Here is an 18,992-nt window from a genome sequence, read left to right as displayed (position 1 = left end):
CCTCCCCCATCCACTCTCCCCCTCCCCCCTCCCTCCCCCCTCCTCTCTCCCGCTCCCCCTCCCTCACCCTCCTCTCACTGCCTCCCTTTCATTTTCTCGCTCCCTCCCCCTCTCCCCTCCTCCCTGCTCTTACTCCCTCCCTTTCACTTTCTCACTCCCTCCCTCTCCCACCCCTCACTCCTTCCCTCCCTCCCTCTCCCACCCACCCCTCCACGGCCCTCCCCCTCCCCCGCCCTCCCCCCTCTCCCTCCGGCGCCGCTCATGATATCGCGCTGCGGGCGCAACCGCCCAGGGGACCCCGTGCTCCCGGCCTGAGTCGGTGGATGCGCGAGCAACGTGTACCCTCCCCCCTCTCCCTCTGGCGCCACTCGTGATATCGCGCTGCGGGCGCAACCGCCCAGGAGACCCCGTGCTCCCGGCCTGAGTCAGTGGACGCTGCGAGCAATGGGTATGGGCGGGGGAGGGGTGGGGGGCCGGGTAAAGAAAAAAGTGCTGTCGGCCAGGCTTCAGGGCGTGTGCGGCCAGCCTTCAAGGCAGGTGAAGAAGCCGGAGGCCATTTTGGCATGTCGGTTGGAAGAAGGCAATAAAAAAAAATTTAAATAAAAAACTGCAAAATTTTTTTTTTTTTTAAAAAGGAGCTACAAAGTACAACATCGGAAATTTGTGTTTTTTTTAAAAGAATCCCTCCCAACTACAAAAGCTGAAATTTTTTTAAGGAAAGAAGATATAAAGTTAGAAGATATAAAAAGTGAATTATTTATTCTCTATCTCTTTACTTACCCTGCAATCGTTGCTCCCGTCACTCCGGTGCTCACGAAGGCTAAAGTAACTTTTATTTATTCTGTCTTAAGCATCAGGCCCCGCCCACACACGCCATATGATTGGTCAACCATCACGTGACGGGGGAGACCGAAGGGGGGTGTGGTGGTGAGGGGTGGGAGGAGCTTGCCACAAGACAATTGCCTAGGTCCAGCATGGCTGGCAAACAGATGCCCAGGCTTCAAGGCTTGAGGCCTGAGGCCTGCATGCATCAGACCTGGAGAAAAAATTGACATACTGGACTCATTTATTACACGCAAATAATATAATGAGCTAGTTGGGCTCCTAAGTACTGAATTTGTGCTGCATAAAATCCCCATCACACGTGCAGAAAGCGGGAAAAAAAAATCAACTGAGGAATCAAGATGGCTGACACTCACCTCTGTTCAAAATGATTAGGACCGCCCACACATGCACCGATTGGTCGACCGTCAGGTCACCGAAGCGTAGGATTGGTCAATCGTCCTGTCACTCGACTCTAGGAGGGCCCGCCTGCACGCGCGACGAACCCACCCCCGGCACGCAGCAATTGGTCGACCGTCGGGTCGCTCGACTGTACGATTGGTCGACCTTACTGTCACTCTATGCTAATGAGCGGATAATGAGCGGAATTTTGAAAGTTTTTTGGATACCGCGGGCGCAATTTTTGCCTCACTGAAACATAAATATGCTTATGACCGTTCTGGAATCGAAAGCTTTCTTTTGATGTGACGCACGTGCAGGCACGCTCTATAACTTTAGAGTGTATAGCCGGACAGATAGACAGACAGACAGACAGATCGGTCCTTTTATATATATAGACTAGCTGGGGGTGCCTGGCGGTGCCGAGGCTTTTTTGAGGGCATGTTGTTGTTGGAAGAGAGAGAGGGAGCGACTGGGGGGAAGAGAGAGAGGGAAGCAGAGAGAGAGAGAGAGAGGGAAGGAGAGAGAGGGAAGGAGAGAGAGAGAAGGAGAGAGAGGGAAGGAGAGAGAGAGAGGGGGAAGGAGAGAGAGAGAGAGGAGGAAGGAGAGAGAGAGAGAGGGGGAAGGAGAGAGAGAGAGCGAGGGAAGGAGAGAGAGAGGGGGCAGGAGAGAGAGAGGGAAGGAGAGAGAGGGAAGGAGAGAGAGAGATAGAGGGAAGGAGAGAGAGAGAGGGAAGGAGAGAGAGAGGGAAGGAGAGAGAGAGAGAGAGGGAAGGAGAGAGAGAGAGGGAAGGAGAGTGGGAGAGGGAAGGAGAGAGAGAGAGGGAAGGAGAGACAGAGAGAGGGAGACAGAGAGGGAAGGAGAGAGAGAGAGAGGGAAGGAGAGAGAGAGAGAGAGGGAAGGAGAGAGAGGGAAGGAGAGAGAGGGGGCAAGGAATGAGAGGGGAAGGAGAGAGAGGGGAAGGAGAGAGAGGGGAAGGAGAGAGAGGGGAAGGAGAGAGAGGGGGAAGGAGAGAGAGAGAGGGGAAGGAGAGAGAGAGAGGGGAAGGAGAGAGAGAGAGAGAGGGAAGGAGAGAGAGAGGGAAGGATAGAGAGAGAGAGAGACTGGGGGAGAGAGAGAGATTGGGGGAGAGAGAGAGAGAGTGACGGGGGGAGAAGAGAGAGAGAGAGATTGGGGGGAGAAGAGAAAGAGAGGGATATTGGGGGGGAGAGAGAGACTGGGAGTGTGAGAGAGAGAGATTGGGAGTGTGAGAGAGAGAGAGTGGGAGTGTGAGAGAGAGAGACTGGGAGTGTGAGAGAGAGAGAGATTGGGAGTGTGAGAGAGAGAGAGATTGGGAGTATGAGAGCGAGAGAGATTGGGAGTGTGAGAGAGAGAGAGAGATTGGGAGTGTGAGAGAGAGAAATTGGGAGTGTGAGAGAGAGAGCTTGGGAGTGTGAGAGAGAGAGAGATTGGGCGTGTGAGAGAGAGAGATTGGGAGTGTAAGAGAGAGAGATTGGGAGTGTGAGAGAGAGACTGGGAGTGTGTGAGAGAGAGAGAGACTGGGAGTGTGAGAGAGAGAGAGATTGGGAGTCTGAGAGAGAGAGAGACTGGGAGTGTGTGTGAGAGAGAGATTTGGAGTGTGAGAGAGAGAGATTGGGAGTGTGAGAGAGAGAGAGACTGGGAGTGTGAGAGAGAGAGAGACTGGGAGTGTGTGAGAGAGACTGGGAGTGTGTGAGAGAGAGACTGGGAGTGTGTGAGAGGGAGATTGGGAGTGTGAGAGTGAGAGAGTTTGGGAGTGAGAGAGAGGGACTGGGAGTGTGTGAGAGAGAGAGACTGGGAGTGTGAGAGAGAGATTGGGAGTGTGTGAGTGAGATAGGGAGTGTGTGAGAGAGAGAGATTGGGAGTGTGAGAGAGAGAGACTGGGAGTGTGAGAGAGAGAGAGACTGGGAATGTGTGAGAGAGAGAGAGACTGGGAGTGTGATAGAGAGATTGGGAGTGTGAGACAGAGAGAGATTGGGAGTGTGAGAGAGAGATACTGGGAGTGTGTGAGAGAGAGAGGCTGGGAGTGTGTGTGAGAGAGAGAGACTGGGAGTGTGAGAGAGAGAGAGACTGGGAGTGTGAGAGAGAGAGATTGGGAGTGTGAGAGAGAGAGATTGGGAGTGTGAGAGAGAGAGAGATTGGGAGTGTGAGAGAGAGAGAGATTGGGAGTGTGAGAGAGAGAGAGATTGGGAGTGTGAGAGAGAGAGAGATTGGGAGTCTCTCTCTCTCTCACACACTCACAGCGTCGGCGGGAATCCTGAGCGGCAGAGCGGGGCTATAAAAGCCCCAGAGACCAGGTAAGGCCTCACAGCGTCGGCGGGAATCCTGAGCGGCAGAGCGGGGCTATAAAAGCCCCAGAGACCAGGTAAGGCCTCACAGCGTCGGCGGGAATCCTGAGCGGCAGAGCGGGGCTATAAAAGCCCCAGAGACCAGGTAAGGCCTCACAGCGTCGGCGGGAATCTCGAGCGGCAGAGCGGGGCTATAAAAGCCCCAGAGACCAGGTAAGGCTTCACAGTGTCGGCGGGAATCCTGAGCGGCAGAGCGGGGCTATAAAAGCCCCAGAGACCAGGTAAGGCCTCACAGTGTCGGCGGGAATCCTGAGCGGCAGAGCGGGGCTATAAAAGCCCCAGAGACCAGGTAAGGCCTACCAGTCTCCAGTCTTGGAGGGAAGGAGAGAGATAAAAAGTAATCTAAGTGTGACGTCACCAGAAAGCAGGTAAGTGATTGGTTGGTGAGTATTTCTCCCTTTTGAAGCTTAATCTCTTTGGTTTATAGTTTCTAAGGTGTAATATTCACCATCTAGAATCTGGGCAGAGTTTATTTAAGAATAATATTAATAAATTTAATTAATTACATAGAATGGGAGATCAGGTGATGTGTTGCTGCTGCAATATGTGGGAGCTGGTGGACACCATTGATGCTCACGGTGATCACATTTGCAGTAAGTGTTGGCTGCTCGAGGAATTCCGGCTCCGTGTTGAAGAGCTGGAGTCCGAGCTTCAAACACTGAGACACATCAGGGAGGGGGAGAGTTTCCTGGACTCTGTGTATCACGAGGTATTCACACCAATTAGATTAATTAATTCAGATATAGTCCGTGGCCAGGGTCAGGATGGTGTGACTAGAAGTGAGGCAGGTATGGGGATCCAGGAGGTAGTGTTGGAGGAGCCACAGCCCTTGCACTTGTCCAACAGGTTCGAGGCTCTTACTCCCTGTGAGGTTGGGAACAGGGACGGTGGGGAGGATGAGTAACCTGGCCACAGCACCGTGGAGCAGGGGGCCATTCAAATGGGGGGAGTTAAAAGAAATGTTGTAGTGGTAGGGGATAGTATCGTTAGGGGGATAGATAGAGTTCTTTGCAGCCGAGAGCGAGAGTCCTGAAGGCTGTGTTGCCTGCCCGGTGCCAGGGTTAAGGACATCTCCTCTGGACTGGAGAGAAACTTGGAGTGGGAGGGGGAGGATCCAGTTGTCGTGGTCCATGTTGGTACCAACGACATAGATAGGGCAAGGAAGGAGGTTCTGCTGAGGGAGTTTGAGCAGCTAGGGGCCAAATTAAAAAGCAGAGCCACAAGGGCAATAATCTCTGGATTATTACCTTAGCCACGAGCGAATTTGGCTAGGACAAATAAAATTAGAGAGTTAAGTGCATGGCTCAAAGACTGGTGTGGGAGAAATGGGTTTTGCTTCCTTGGACACTGGCACCAGTATTGGGGCAGGAGGGAGCTGTTCTGTTGGGATGGGCTTCACTTGGCCAGTGCTGGGACTAGAGTCCTGGCGGATCATATAACTAGGGCTGTAGAGAGGGCTTTAAACTAACTAGTGGGGGGTAGGTTCCTAGAGAGCAAATAAGAAAAATGACAACAGAGAAGGTCATAGACTTAGCTAGCAGTGGGGAAATTGAAAACCAGAGCATGTCAGGAAGGGGCAGAAGGTATGGAGTAAAAGGTAAAGTAATAAAAAGGGCAAAAGCAGGAACTAAGTGTCACAAAACATCTTTGAAAGTTCTCTATCTGAATGCACGTATCATTCGTAACAAAATAGACGAGTTAATGGCACAAATAAGTACATATGGGTATGATCTTGTGGCCATTACAGAAACATGGCTGCAGGGTGACAATGCCTGGGAATTAAACATACCAGGTTATTTAACGATCAGGAAGGACAGGCAGGAAGGAAGGGGAGGTGGGGTGGCTATGTTAATAAAGGAATGAATCACTGTAATACAGAGAAATGATATTGGGTCAAAAGATAAGGATAATGAAACAGTTTGGGTGGAGGTAAGGAATAATAAGGGGAAAAAACACTAGTGGGCGTAGTCTATAGGCCTCCGAACAGTGGCAACTCTGTTGGATGGAGTATCAATCAGGAAATAGTTGAGGCTTGTAATAAGGGAACATCTATAATTATGGGGGATTTTAACTATCATATTAATTGGACAAATCAAATTGGGCAGGGCTGCCTTGAGGATGAGTTCATTGAGTGTATTAGGGATGGGTTTCTTGAGCAGTATGTAACTGAACCGACCAGGGGGCAAGCAACCTTAGATCTGGTCCTGTGTAACGAGACAGGATTAATTAAAAATGTCCTAGTAAAGGATCCCCTTGGAATGAGTGACCATAACATGGTTGAATTCCATATTCAATTACAGGGTGAGAAGGTTGGATCTCAAACAAGCGTGCTAAGCTTGAATAAAGGAGACTATGAAAGTATGAGAGCGGAATTGAGTAGAGTGGATTGGGAAAATAGATTAAAGGGTAAGACGATACATGATCAGTGGTGTACATTTAAGGAGTTATTTCACAACTTCCAAAAAATAAATATTCCACTGAGAAGAAAAGGGTGTAAAAGAAAAGACAGCCATCCATGGATAAGTAGAGAAATTAAGGATAGTATTCGACTAAAAACAAGGGCATATAAGGTAGCCAAATCTAGTGGGAGGATAGAGGATTGGGAAAACTTTAAAAGACAGCAAAAAATAACAAAAAGATTGATTAAGAAAGGGAAGATAGATTATGAAAGTAAATTAGCAAAAAATATAAAAACAGATAGTAAGAGTTTTTATAGTTATATAAAAAGAAAAAGGGTGGCTAAAGTAAATGTTGGTCCCTTAGAGGATGAGACCGGGAAATTAATGTTGGGAAATATGGAGATGGCAAAAACACTGAATGAATATTTTGTACCAGTCTTTACAGTAGAAGACACTAAGAATATCCCAACACTGGACAAACAGGGGGCTATAGGGGGGGAGGAGCTAAACACGATCAAAATCACTAAGGAAGTGGTACTCGGTAAAATAATGGGACTCAAGGCGGATAAATCACCTGGACCTGATGGCTTACATCCTAGGGTCTTGAGGGAAGTGGCGGTAGGGATTGTGGATGCATTGGTAATAATTTTCCAAAACTCCCTGGACTCAGCAAAGGTCCCAGCAGACTGGAAAACTGCTAATGTAACGCCCTTATTTAAAAAGGGCAGTAGACAGAAGGCTGGAAACTATAGACCGGTTAGCCTAACATCTGTGGTAGGTAAAATATTGGAGTCCATTATTAAGGAGACAGTAACAGGACATTTGGATAATCATAATTTAATAGGACAAAGTCAGCATGGTTTTATGAAGGGGAAGTCATGTTTGACAAATTTGCTGGAGTTCTTTGAGGAAGTAACATATAGGGTGGATAAAGGGGAACCAGTGGACGTAGTGTATTTAGACTTCCAAAAGGCATTTGACAAGGTGCCACACAGAAGATTATTGCTTAAGATAAAAAATCACGGGATTGGGGGTAATATTCTGGCATGGATAGAGGATTGGCTATCTAACAAAAGGCAGAGAGTTGGGATAAATGGTTCATTCTCAGACTGGCAATCAGTAACTAGTGGTGTTCTGCAGGGGTCAGTGCTGGGTCCCCAACTATTTACAATCTATATTAACGATTTGGAGGAGGGGACCGAGTGTAACATATCAAAGTTTGCAGATGATACTAAGATGGGAGGGAAAGTAGTGAGTGAGTGAGGAGGACATAAAAAACCTGCAAGTGATCATAGACAGGCTAAGTAAGTGGGCAGAGATTTGGCAGATGGAATACAATACTGGAAAGTGTGAGGTTATGCACTTTGGCAGGAAAAATCGTAGAGCAAGTTATTATCTTAATGGCAAGAAACTGGAAAGTACTGAAGTACAAAGGGATCTGGGGGTCCTGGTGCACGAAACTCAAAAGGTTAGTATGCAGGTGCGGCAAGTGATTAAGAAGGCCAATGGAATGTTGGCTTTCATTGCTAGGGGGTTAGAATATAAAAATAGGGAGGTATTGCTTCAGTTGTACAAGGTATTGGTGAGACCGCACCTGGAATACTGCGTACAGTTTTGGTGTCCATACTTAAGAAAGGACATACTTGCTCTTGAGTCAGTACAAAGAAGGTTCACTCGGTTAATCCCGGGGATGAGGGGATGGACATATGAGGAGAGGTTGAGTAGTTTGGGATTCTACTCATTGGAGTTCAGAAGAATGAGGGGCGATCTTACTGAAACATATAAGATTGTGAAGGGTTTGGATCTGGTGGATGCGGGGAGGATGTTCCCGATGATGGGTGAAACTTGAACTAGGGGGCATAGTCTTAGAATAAGGGGCTGCTCTTTCAAGACTGAGATGAGGAGGAACTACTTCACTCAGAGGGTGGTAGGTCCATGGAATATGCTGCCCCAAAAAGCTGTAGAAGCTACATCATTACATAAATTTAAAACAGAAATAGACAGTTTCCTAGAAGTAAAGGGAATTAAGGGTTAAGGGGAGTGGGCAGGAATTTGGACATGAGTCTAGGTTCGGATCGGTCATGGCCCTGTGGGTAGCGGAGTGGGCCCAGGGGCCGTGTAGCCTGATCATGCTCCTATTTCGTGTGTCTAATTCTGTTAGATTCAGGAGATGGTTCTGTGATAGTGGATTGGCGGTTTGGATCAGATCAGCCATGATCTTATGGAATGGCGGAGCAGGCTCGAGGGGCCGATTGGCCTACTCCTGCTCCTATTTCTTATGTTCTTATGTTCTTATTAGCGTGAGAGAGAGAGAGATTGGGAGTGTGAGAGAGAGAGAGATTGGGAGTGTGAGTGAGAGAGAGAGATTGGGAGTGTGAGAGACAGAGATTAGGAGTGAGAGTGAGAGATTGGGAGTATGAGAGAGAGAGAGTTTGGGAGTATGAGAGAGAGAGAGATTGGGAGTGTGAGAGAGAGATTGGGAGTGTGAGAGAGAGATTGGGAGTGTGAGAGAGAGATTGGGAGTGTGAGAGAGAGAGATTGGGAGTGTGAGAGAGAGAGAGATTGGGAGTGTGAGAGAGAGATTGGGAGTGTGAGAGAGAGAGAGATTGGGAGTGTGAGAGAGAGAGAGAGAGATTGGGCCGCCACGGCCACTCACCTGATGGCTCTGGGTCGGGCTCTGGGGCAGGGCGCCCGGCGGTGCCGAGGCTTCTTTGAGGGCATGTTGTTGTTGGAAGAGAGAGAGGGAGCGACTGGGGGGAAGAGAGAGGGTAGGAGAGGGAAAGAGAGGGAAGGAGAGAGAGGGAAGGAGAGAGAGAGAGAGAGGGAAGGAGAGAGAGAGAGAGAGGGAAGTAGAGAGAGAGAGAGGGAAGGAGAGAGAGAGAGGGGGAAGGAGAGAGAGAGAGGGGGAAGGAGAGAGAGAGAAAGAGGGATGGAGAGAGAGAGAGAGGGAAGGAGAGGGAGGGAAGGAGAGAGAGAGAGAAAGAGAGATGGAAGGAGAGAGATGAAAGGAGAGAGAGAGAGAGAGATGGAAGGAGAGAGAAAGAGAGGGAAGGAGAGAGAGAGAGAGAGGGAAGGAGAGAGTGAGGGAAGGAGAGAGAGATGGGAAGGAGAGAGAGAGAGGGAAGGAGAGAGAGGGGGAACGAGAGAGAGGGAAGGAGAGAGAGGGGGAAGGAGAGAGAAAGAGGGGGTAGGAGAGAGAGAGAGAGAGAAAGAGAAGGAGAGAGATATGGGGTGAGAGAGAGAGAGAGACTGGGGGAGAAGAGAGAGAGAGAGATTGGGGGGAGAAGAGAAAGAGAGAGAGATTGGGGGGAAGAGAGAGAGACTGGGAGTGTGAGAGAGAGAGAGACTGGAAGAGTGAGAGAGAGAGAGTGGAAGTGAGTGAGAGAGACAGAGACAGGGATTGAGAGAGAGAGAGAGAGTCTGGGAGTGTGAGAGAGAGTGGGAGTGTGTGAGAGAGAGAGAGAGACTGAGAGTGTGAGAGAGAGAGAGAGAGAGACTGGGAGTGTGAGAGAGAGAGGGAGTGTGTGAGAGAGAGAGAGAGAGTGGGAGTGTGAGAGAGAGGGACTGGGAGTGAGAGAGAGAGAGAGAGACTGGGAGTGAGAGAGAGAGAGAGACTGGGAGTGTGTGAGAGAGAGAGAGAGAGTGGGAGTGTGTGTGAGAGAGAGAGAGTGGGAGTGTGTGTGAGAGAGAGAGAGAGGCTGGGAGTGTGAGAGAGAGAGAGAGACTGGGAGCGTGAGAGAGAGAGAGAGAGAGAGAGACTGGGAGTGTGAGAGTGAGAGAGACTGGGAATGTGAGAGAGATAGATTGGGAGTGAGAGAGAGAGAGACTGGGAGTGTGTGAGAGAGAGAGATTGGGAGTGTGAGAGAGAGAGAGACTGGGAGTGAGAGAGAGAGATTGGGAGTGTGAGAGAGAGAGAGATTGGGAGTGTGAGAGAGAGAGATTGGGAGTGTGAGAGAGAGAGAAAGATTGGGAGTGTGAGAGAGAGAGATTGGGAGTAGGAGAGAGAGAGATTGGGAGTGCGAGAGAGAGAGAGATTGGGAGTATGAGAGAGAGAGAGATTGATAGTGAGAGAGAGAGAGAGACTGGTAGTGTGAGAGACAGATTGGGAGTGTGAGAGAGAGAGATTGGGAGTGTGAGAGAGAGAGATTGGGAGTGTGAGAGAGAGGGAGATTGGGAGTGTGAGGCAGAGAGACTGGGTGGGAGAGAGAGAGAGTGATTGGGAATGTGAGAGAGAGCATGGGAGTGTGAGAGAGAGAGATTGGGAGTGTGAGAGAGAGAGAGATTGGGAGTGTGAGAGAGAGAGACTGGGAGTGTGAGAGAGAGATTGGGAGTGTGAGAGAGAGATTGGGAGTGTGAGAGAGAGAGAGAGAGATTGGGAGTGTGAGAGAGAGAGACTGGGAGTGAGAGAGAGAGATTGGGAGTGTGAGAGAGAGAGAGATTGGGAGTGTGAGAGAGAGAGAGACTGGGAGTGTGAGAGAGAGAGAGACTAGGAGTGTGAGAGAGAGAGTGATTGGGAGTGTGAGAGAGAGAGAGAGATTGGGAGTGTGAGAGAGAGAGAGACTGGGAGTGAGAGAGAGAGAGATTGGAAGTGTGAGAGAGATTGGGAGTGTGAGAGAGAGAGAGAGATTGGGAGTGTGAGAGAGAGAGAGAGATTGGGATTGTGAGAGAGAGAGAGAGATTGGGAGTGTGAGAGAGAGAGATTGGGAGTGTGAGAGAGAGAGAGATTGGGAGTGTGAGAGAGATTGGGAGTGTGAGAGAGAGAGAGAGAGAGAGACTGGGCTGCCGCGGCCGCTCACCTGATGGCTTTGGGTCGGGCTCTGGGGTGGGGCTGTTGATGCCGCGGGGAGGTTTTCTGCGCGGCAGCTCCCGACACGGCCCGCCGTGGCTGGTTACCCGGTGGCTTTGGGTCGGGCTCTCGGGCGTGGCTGTTGACGCCGCGGGGAGATTTTGTGTGCGGCGGCTCCCAGCACTGCCCGCCGCAGCCGGTGACCTGGTGGCTTTGGGTGTGGCTCTCGGGCGGGGCTGTTGACGCCGCGGGGATGTTTTGTGCACGGCAGCTCCTGGCACGGCCCGCCGCGGCCAGTGACCTGGTGGCTTTGGGTCGGGCTCTGGGGTGGGGCTGTTGATGCCGCGGGGAAGTTTTGTACGCGGCAGCTCCCGGCACGGCCCGCCGCGGCCGGTGACCTGGTGGCTTTGGGTCTGGCTCTCGGGCGGGGCTGTTGACACCGCGGGGAAGTTTTGTGCGTGGCGGCTCCCGCCACGGCCCGCAACTCAAGGCCCAGGCTTCCCGGGCTGCTAGCCTGCGCCCGGCGCCAGCACAGCAGCTCAAAATGGCCGTCAAAGTAGGCGAGCCCCCGGGCGAAGGGCAGGGGATAACTTCATTTCCTACTGTTGCTAAATACAATTTAAAACTCAAATAAATTGTTGTTTTCCTTAGTTCCCTAACACACAGAAAGTGTGGGAAAAAATCGTGAAGAATCAAGATGGCGGCCACTCACCTCGGTTCAGAATGATAAGGCCCGCCCACACACGCACCGATTGGTCAACCGTCAGGTCACTGAACTGTAGAATTGGTCAATCGTCAATTCACTCAACACTCAACTGTAGGATTGCCCGCCCGCAGGCGCAATGAACCCGCCCCGTGTTGCAGTGATTGGTCAACCGTCGGTCAACTGTCGGGTCGCTCGATCGCATGATTGGTCAACCTTAACGTCACTCAATGCTAATGAGCAAATGAGCGGAACTTTTCCCATTTAATGAGCGGAATTTTGAACATTTTTTGGATACCGTGGGCATGATTTATGTCTGACGGAAAAGTAAATATGCCTATGACCGGTCCATAATTGTAAGCGAAATAACAACAGAAAATGCTGGAAAAACTCAGCAAGTCAGGCAACATCCGTGGAGAGAAATTTGAGTTGACGTTTCGGGTTTGACCCTTCTTCAAAAGGGTTTTGAATAAGGGTCAAACCCGAAACGTCAACTCAAATTTCTCTCCACGGATGTTGCCTGACTTGCTGAGTTTTTCCAGCATTTTCTGTTGTTATTTCGGATTTCCAACATCTGCAGTATTTTGCTACCATAATTGTAAGCTTTCTTTTGATGTGACGCGCATGTAGGTACGCTCTATAACTTTCGAACGTAGAGAGAATGGACAGACAGACAGACAGACAGAAGAGGTCTTTTATTTATAGATATATAGAAGATATAGATAGATAGATAGATTAGACCCTGTCTCTTTTTATATTACACTAGACCCTGTCTCTGTTTATGTTACACTAGACCCTGTCTCTGTTTATATTACACGAAACTCTGTCACTGTTTATATTACACTAGACCCTGTCTCTGTTTATATTACACTGGAATCTGGCTCTGTTTATATTATGCGAGATCCAGTCTCTGTTTATATAAAACAGTACCCTGTCTCTGTTTATATTACACTCGACCCTGTCTCTGTTTATACTGCACTAGACCATGTCTCTGTTCTTATTACACTAGACCCTGTCTCTCTTTACATTTGACTAGACCCTGTCTCTGTTTTTTTACACTAGATCCAGTCTCTGTTTATATTGCACTAGGCCTTGTCTCTGTATATATTACACTAGACCCTGTCTCTGTTTATATTACACTATACCTTGTCACAGATTATATTACACTAGACCCTGTTTCTGTTTATATTAGACGAGACCCTGTCACTGTTTCTATTACAGTGGATCCTGTCTCTGTTTGTATTGAAATGGACCCTGTCTCTGTTTATGTTACACTAGACCCAGCCTCTGTTTATATTACACTGGACAGTGTCTCTGTTTATATTACGCTAGACCCTGTCTCTGTTTATATTACAAGAGGCCCTATCTCTCTTTAAATTACACTAGACCCTGTCTCTCTTTATATTACACTAGACCCTGTATGTGATTATATTACACTAGGCCCTGTCTCTGTTTATATAACACTAGACCCTTTCTCTGTTTATATTACACTAGACTCTGTCTCTGTTTATATTACACTGGGATCTGGCTCTTTTTATATTACGCTAGTTCCAGTCTCTGTTTATATTACACTGTACCCTGTCTCTGTTTATATTACAATGGAGCCTGTCTCTGTTTATATTACAGTAGACCCTGTCCCTTTTTATACTGCACTAGACCATGTCTCTGTATATATTACATTAGACCCTGTCTCTGTTTATGTTACACTTGACGCTGTCCCTGTTTTATTAAACAGGACCCTGTCTCTGTTTTTAAAGCACTAGACCATGTCTCTGTTTATATTACGCTAGACTCTTTCTCTGTTTGTATTAAACTGGACCCTGTCTCTGTTTATTTTACACTAGACCCTGTCTCTGTTCATATTACACTAGACGCTATCTCTTTATATTACGCTAGACCCAGTCTGTGTTTATATTACACTAGACCATGTCTCTGTTTATATTACATTAGACCCTGTCTCTGTTTATATGACACTAGACCCTGTCTCTGTTTGTATTGAACTGGACCCTGTCTCTCTTTATATTACACTAGACCCTGTCTCTGTTTATATTACGTTAGTCCCTGTCTCTGTTTATATTACATTAGCCCCTGTCTCTGTTTATATTACACTCGACTTTGTCTCTGTTTATATTACATTAGACCCTGTCTCTGTTTATATTACACTTGTTCTGCCCTTGCAGCGCATTCCTATGCAGAGCTAGACAGGTAGCTAACAACTTGATATCTTCCCATAAAAATCACAAGGCTTGACTTTTCTTGTAAACTTTACTGAAAGATTCTTATTGTGAAACTGAAATACAATACAGAAATGGAAGCACACATTAGTATACAAGCACATAACTGATATGAATACACAAATTTAGGTACGCCTGAGCAACACAGTACATTTGGCATGTAACTTACCAAACACGTGGAAACACAGCTTACTGTGAATATACATTTAGCAAACTGAAAGGCATTCTCTTTAAATTAGCCCTGTACATAGTGCATCAAAATACAGCTACAAGTTAACCAGCTAGACAGAGAGCGAGCACTTCACATCTAGCTGTGTAAGTTTGCTTACAGAGAAAAGTTACAAACTAAACATTTTCTGCAAAATATAGTGTACACTAATCATCTATAACATTCTCAAGCACTTACAGACAAATAGTGTCCAATGCTGGAGCGTGACAAGAATATAACTTCCCAGACCATGTGTGGCTGCAGGTCTGTGATATACAGTAGTTTACTTTACTGCACTTTACTGTGCTTTACTGCACTTTACTGCGCTTTACTGCACTTGCTAGGTACCAAATATCCACTAGGTGGCGGCACATAATGGAAATCGACCCAAATTACTCAACTCCCTGAATTAGCTGGAAAACTAACATAAATTCCTAAAGGAAGGCTGCACACTCCCCGCTTGGTACAATTCCATTGTACAACTACAGATACAAAATAAAACCTAAAGAAAACGTCCTCTGGCTGCAAACATACTCAGAATCCTTTCTCTAGGTTTCTTCAGAAAGGAGGACTACAATCTCTGAGATTGGCCTCAGAAACACTTTGACAGCACCCTCCTTGACAATCTTCACCTCCACCTTGCGGACCCTCTTTTCCCTGCTCGGCAGAGTTTTGCCAACCAGTCCCACTGGCCATTCATTTCTGTGTGCTTGGCTGTCTTTCAATAAGACAACATCTCCCACTTTGACATTTGGCTTGTCTTCTGTCCATTTCCTATGGCTCTGAAGGGTGGACAAATACTCTCCTCTCCATCTCTTCCAAAAAGTGTCTGCAAGACACTGCACTTGCTTCCACTGCTTCCCGTGCAGCTCAGCCGTGTCGAAGTTTCCAGAGGGGGCTGAAATAGCACTCATCTTTTGAGTCAGGAGCATCGCTGGTGTGAGGACTGCAGGCATGTCTGGGTCGGTGGACACCGGCACCAGGCGTCTTGCATTCATGATCGCCATGACTTCAGCCATGAGAGTGCTCAAGATGTCGTGTGTGAGATGAGTGGGTCCCGTCCGAAGCAGCATAGCATCCAGAATATGCCTGGCAACACCGATGAGCCTCTCCCATGAACCACCCATGTGGGATGAATGCGGGGGGTTAAACACCCACGTGCATCCTTTCTTTTGGAGGTAGCTTCTTACCACTGCATCATCTGTGTGGATGTCCAACTCCTTACAGGCACCCACGAAGTTAGTCCCTCTGTCGGAGCGGAGAAGTTTGGCTGGACCACGGATTGAGAAAAACCTCCTCAGTTCACTGATGGTTAGGCAAGCTTGTCATCCATGGATAGTGCTGGCTTGTCATCATCCTTGGACCTTTCAAACACTGAGCATCCTAGGCTGCCTGTGCTCACAGTGAGGCCTGCCTCTTCCTCACAGGCAGAGGAGGTTGACCTATGATGCTGCGTCATGCCATCGTAGTCTTCCTTTACCTGGATCCTGTTTGGGCATGGGTTGAGACAGGATGTGCGAACATTGTGCAACACATTTGCTTTATAGACGCTGACATCCGCTGGTTCGTGGACTGTTCCCAGGCAAACTCCACCCACGAGGACCCATCCCAGGTCAAGCCGCTGTGCATAAGGAGCATTGTGGGGCCCGTTGATTTTCTCATGCACCTTGTGCACCCTTAAGATGTCTCTTCCCAAGAGCAGGAGGATTGGAGCGTCCGGGTCCACAGCTGGAATCTTGTTGGCAACTGAGGGAATTCCCGTCTTATCATCTGGCATCATGTCACACTCAATTAAGGTGGGGAGAGGAAGCTGTAGTTTCCCATCCATGGACTCGATCATGAAGTTGCCAACTCTCCTACCCATAGTCTCTGTTGTCCCTGAACAGGTTTTTAGCATTTACGGAGCTGCGCTGGCCTTGACTTCAAAGAGATTGAAGAATTCTGTCTTCGCTAGAGACTTGTTACTTTGCTCATCAAGCACTGCATACATTTTGATTGCCTTCTCCTTTCTCCCTGCAGGATATGCTTTAACCAAGCAGATTTTGGAGCATGAGCGTGGGCTGCTTGCATTTCCACAAACCTCTGTAAACTTGGAGGTGACTGAAGAAAATGCGCTTTTGCTTTGCTCCCCACTATCCTCTTTGTCAACCGCAGCACTCTCGGTGGTCGAAGGAGGAGGACCTGGATGCAGGGCTGCGATGTGTTTTTCACTGTTGCACTCAAAGCACTTGATTGTCGCCTTGCAGTCTTTTGCCATGTGCATAGTCGACCCACAACACCTGAAGCAGATGCAATTCTCTTTCAGGTATGATTTGCGCTCATCAATAGGCTTGCCTCTAAATCTTCGACACTTTTTGAGTGGGTGAGGCTTCTTGTGTATTGGACACTGACGATCTGGGTCATCCACTTTATTCCCAGCAGAACTGGATTGGTTGACTGAGGGTTCGGCTGGAACATCTGTTTTGTGCACGCTCACAGAGGCTTTGTTGCTGTACTTTGTGGGTTTCTCTGTTCTCGAAGGAGCGTAACTGCTGGAGGTGGAGAAAGTGAAACTTGGATCATTCCTCACCTTTGCCTGTTGTTGGACGAACCTGGAGAAGAGAGAGAAGGGGGGAAATGCCACTCCATAGTCCTCCTTGTACTTGGATCCCTTAGCTATCCATTTCTCTTGAAGGTTGTAGGGGAGCTTTTCCACTATTGGGTTTACCCCACGAGCTGTATCCAAATACAAGAGGCCTGTCAGGTAACCTTCTCCCTTAGCAAACTCCAGTTCCAGGAGAATGTCACCCAGTTCTCGAAGCTCGACATTATCTTTGTTGGTTAGCTTTGGAAAGTCCTCAATCTTCTTAAGCAGTGTGTGTTCAATGACTTCTGGTGTCCCATAACAGTCTTCGAGATGTTGCCAAAGCAGGTTGAGGCCTGCTGTGGGATTGCGGACATGCGCTGAGCGAATTCTCTTCGCCTGTTCTGACGACTCAGCTCCGAGCCACTTTGTCATCAAATCTAGTTCTTCTCTGGCTGACAGATTCAAGTCCTTGGTGGTACTCAGGAAGGATGCTTTCCATGACCAATAATTTTCAGGACAGTCATCAAATTCTAGAAGACCTGAACTTACCAATTCTTGGCGGATGAGGTACCTAACGAGGTCTTGTGCACCTTGTGGCTCGGGTGAGGACTGCTTGGCTGGATTGGCCGAGTGCTGTGGAGGTCTCTGCAGGTAAGTCTTACTTGTTTCTTCTCTTTTAAGCTCAGTGTCTCCGAAAACAGGCTGTTTGTTACTGTGGTGAGTAGCTGGTTCTGCGTTGAGATACCTGGATGTTTCCTTGAAGAACAATTTGGAGTGTTGTTGGACATACTCACTTGTACGTTGCACTGGACTGAGGGGCTGTTCTAGAACATACGCTTCATGGCTGTGCTCCCCACCTTCATTCTCCTCACCTTCTTCATAAGCTGCAGCTTCAGCTTCAGCGGCAGCGGCAGCTCTCTGGCTTTGGAGAATGTGGAGACTGGCGTCGAGGTCAGCTCTCTGATTCATCACACTAGCTTCTTTTTCAGCGAAGGACAATTGAGCCTGGGCAGCTTTTGCCTTGGCATGTGCTTTGGCGGCTGCAGAAGCTGTCGATGACGACGGTCTGCTGGACTGCCGAGATGATCTAGAGGATGCTTTGGAGGACTGTGACTTGGCATCATTTGCTCGAAGAGGCTCATGCTTCTCGGTTGGCTGGTCGATGTCCTCTATGGTATATTGTCTTCCTGAGCGTAGACTCATGGTAGCTGAGTGGTATCTTCTTGTGCTTGAGCCCGCTGTGCTGTTGTCTTTTCACTGTTCTGCCCTTGCAGCACGTTCCTATGCAGAGCTAGACAGCTGGCGAACAACTTGATATCTTCCCATAAAAATCACAAGGCTTGACATTTCTTGTAAACTTTACTGAAAGATTCTTATCGTGAAACTGAAATACAATACAGAAATGGAAGCACACATTAGTATACAAGCGCATAACTGATATGCATACACAAATTTAGGTATGCCTGAGCAACACAGTATATTTGGCATGTAACTTACCAAAACACGTGGAAACACAGCTTACTGTGAATATACATTTAGCAAACTGAAAGGCATTCTCTTTAAATTAGCCCTGTACATAGTGCATCAAAATACAGCTACAAGTTAACCAGCTAGACAGAGAGCGAGCACTTCATGGCTAGCTGTGTAAGTTTGCTTACAGAGAAAAGTTACAAACTAAACATTTTCTGCAAAATATAGTGTGCACTAAACTTCTATAAAATTCTCAAGTACTTACAGACAAATAGTGTCCCAGGCTGGAGCATGACAAGAATATAACTTCCCAGACCATGTGTGGCTGCAGGTCTGTGATATACAGTAGTTTACTTTACTGCATTTTACTGTGCTTTACTGCACTTTACTGCACTTGCTAGCTGCCAAATATCCACTAGGTGGCGGCACACAATGGAAATCGACCCAAGTTACTCAAACCCCTGAATTAACTGGAAAACTAACATAAATTCCTAAAGGAAGGCAGCACAACACTAGGCACTGTATCTCGAAATATTACATTAGACCTTGTCTCTGTTTAGATTACACCAGACGCTGTCTCCCTTTATATTACACTAGGTCCCATCTCTGTTTATTACACTAGACCCTGTCACTGTTTATATTACATTAGACCCTGTCTCTGTTTATATTACATTAGACCCTGTCTCTGTTCATATTACACTGGACCCTGTCTCTGTTTATATTACACTAGACCCTGTCTCTGTTTATATTACACTAGATCTTGTCTCTGTTTATATTACACTAGACACTGTCTGTGTTTATATTAAACTAGACCCTATCTCTGATTATATTACACTGGGACCTGGCTCTGTTTATATTACACTAGATCCAGTCCTTGTTTATATTACGCTGTACCCTGCCTCTGTTTATATTTCACTAGACCCTGTCTCTCTTTATATTACACTAGGCGCTGCATCTGTATATATTACATTAGACCTTCTCTCTGTTTATATTACACCAGACGCTGTCTCTGTTTATATTACACTGGACCCTGTCTCTG

Source organism: Somniosus microcephalus, chromosome 4 (genome assembly GCF_052327205.1).
Source record: "Somniosus microcephalus isolate GS21.2 chromosome 4, FLI_Smic_1.0, whole genome shotgun sequence".
In the NCBI taxonomy this organism is placed as follows: Eukaryota; Metazoa; Chordata; class Chondrichthyes; order Squaliformes; family Somniosidae; genus Somniosus; species Somniosus microcephalus.
The sequence above is the reverse complement of the archived record's forward strand: the minus strand, read 5'-3'. Positions refer to the sequence as shown.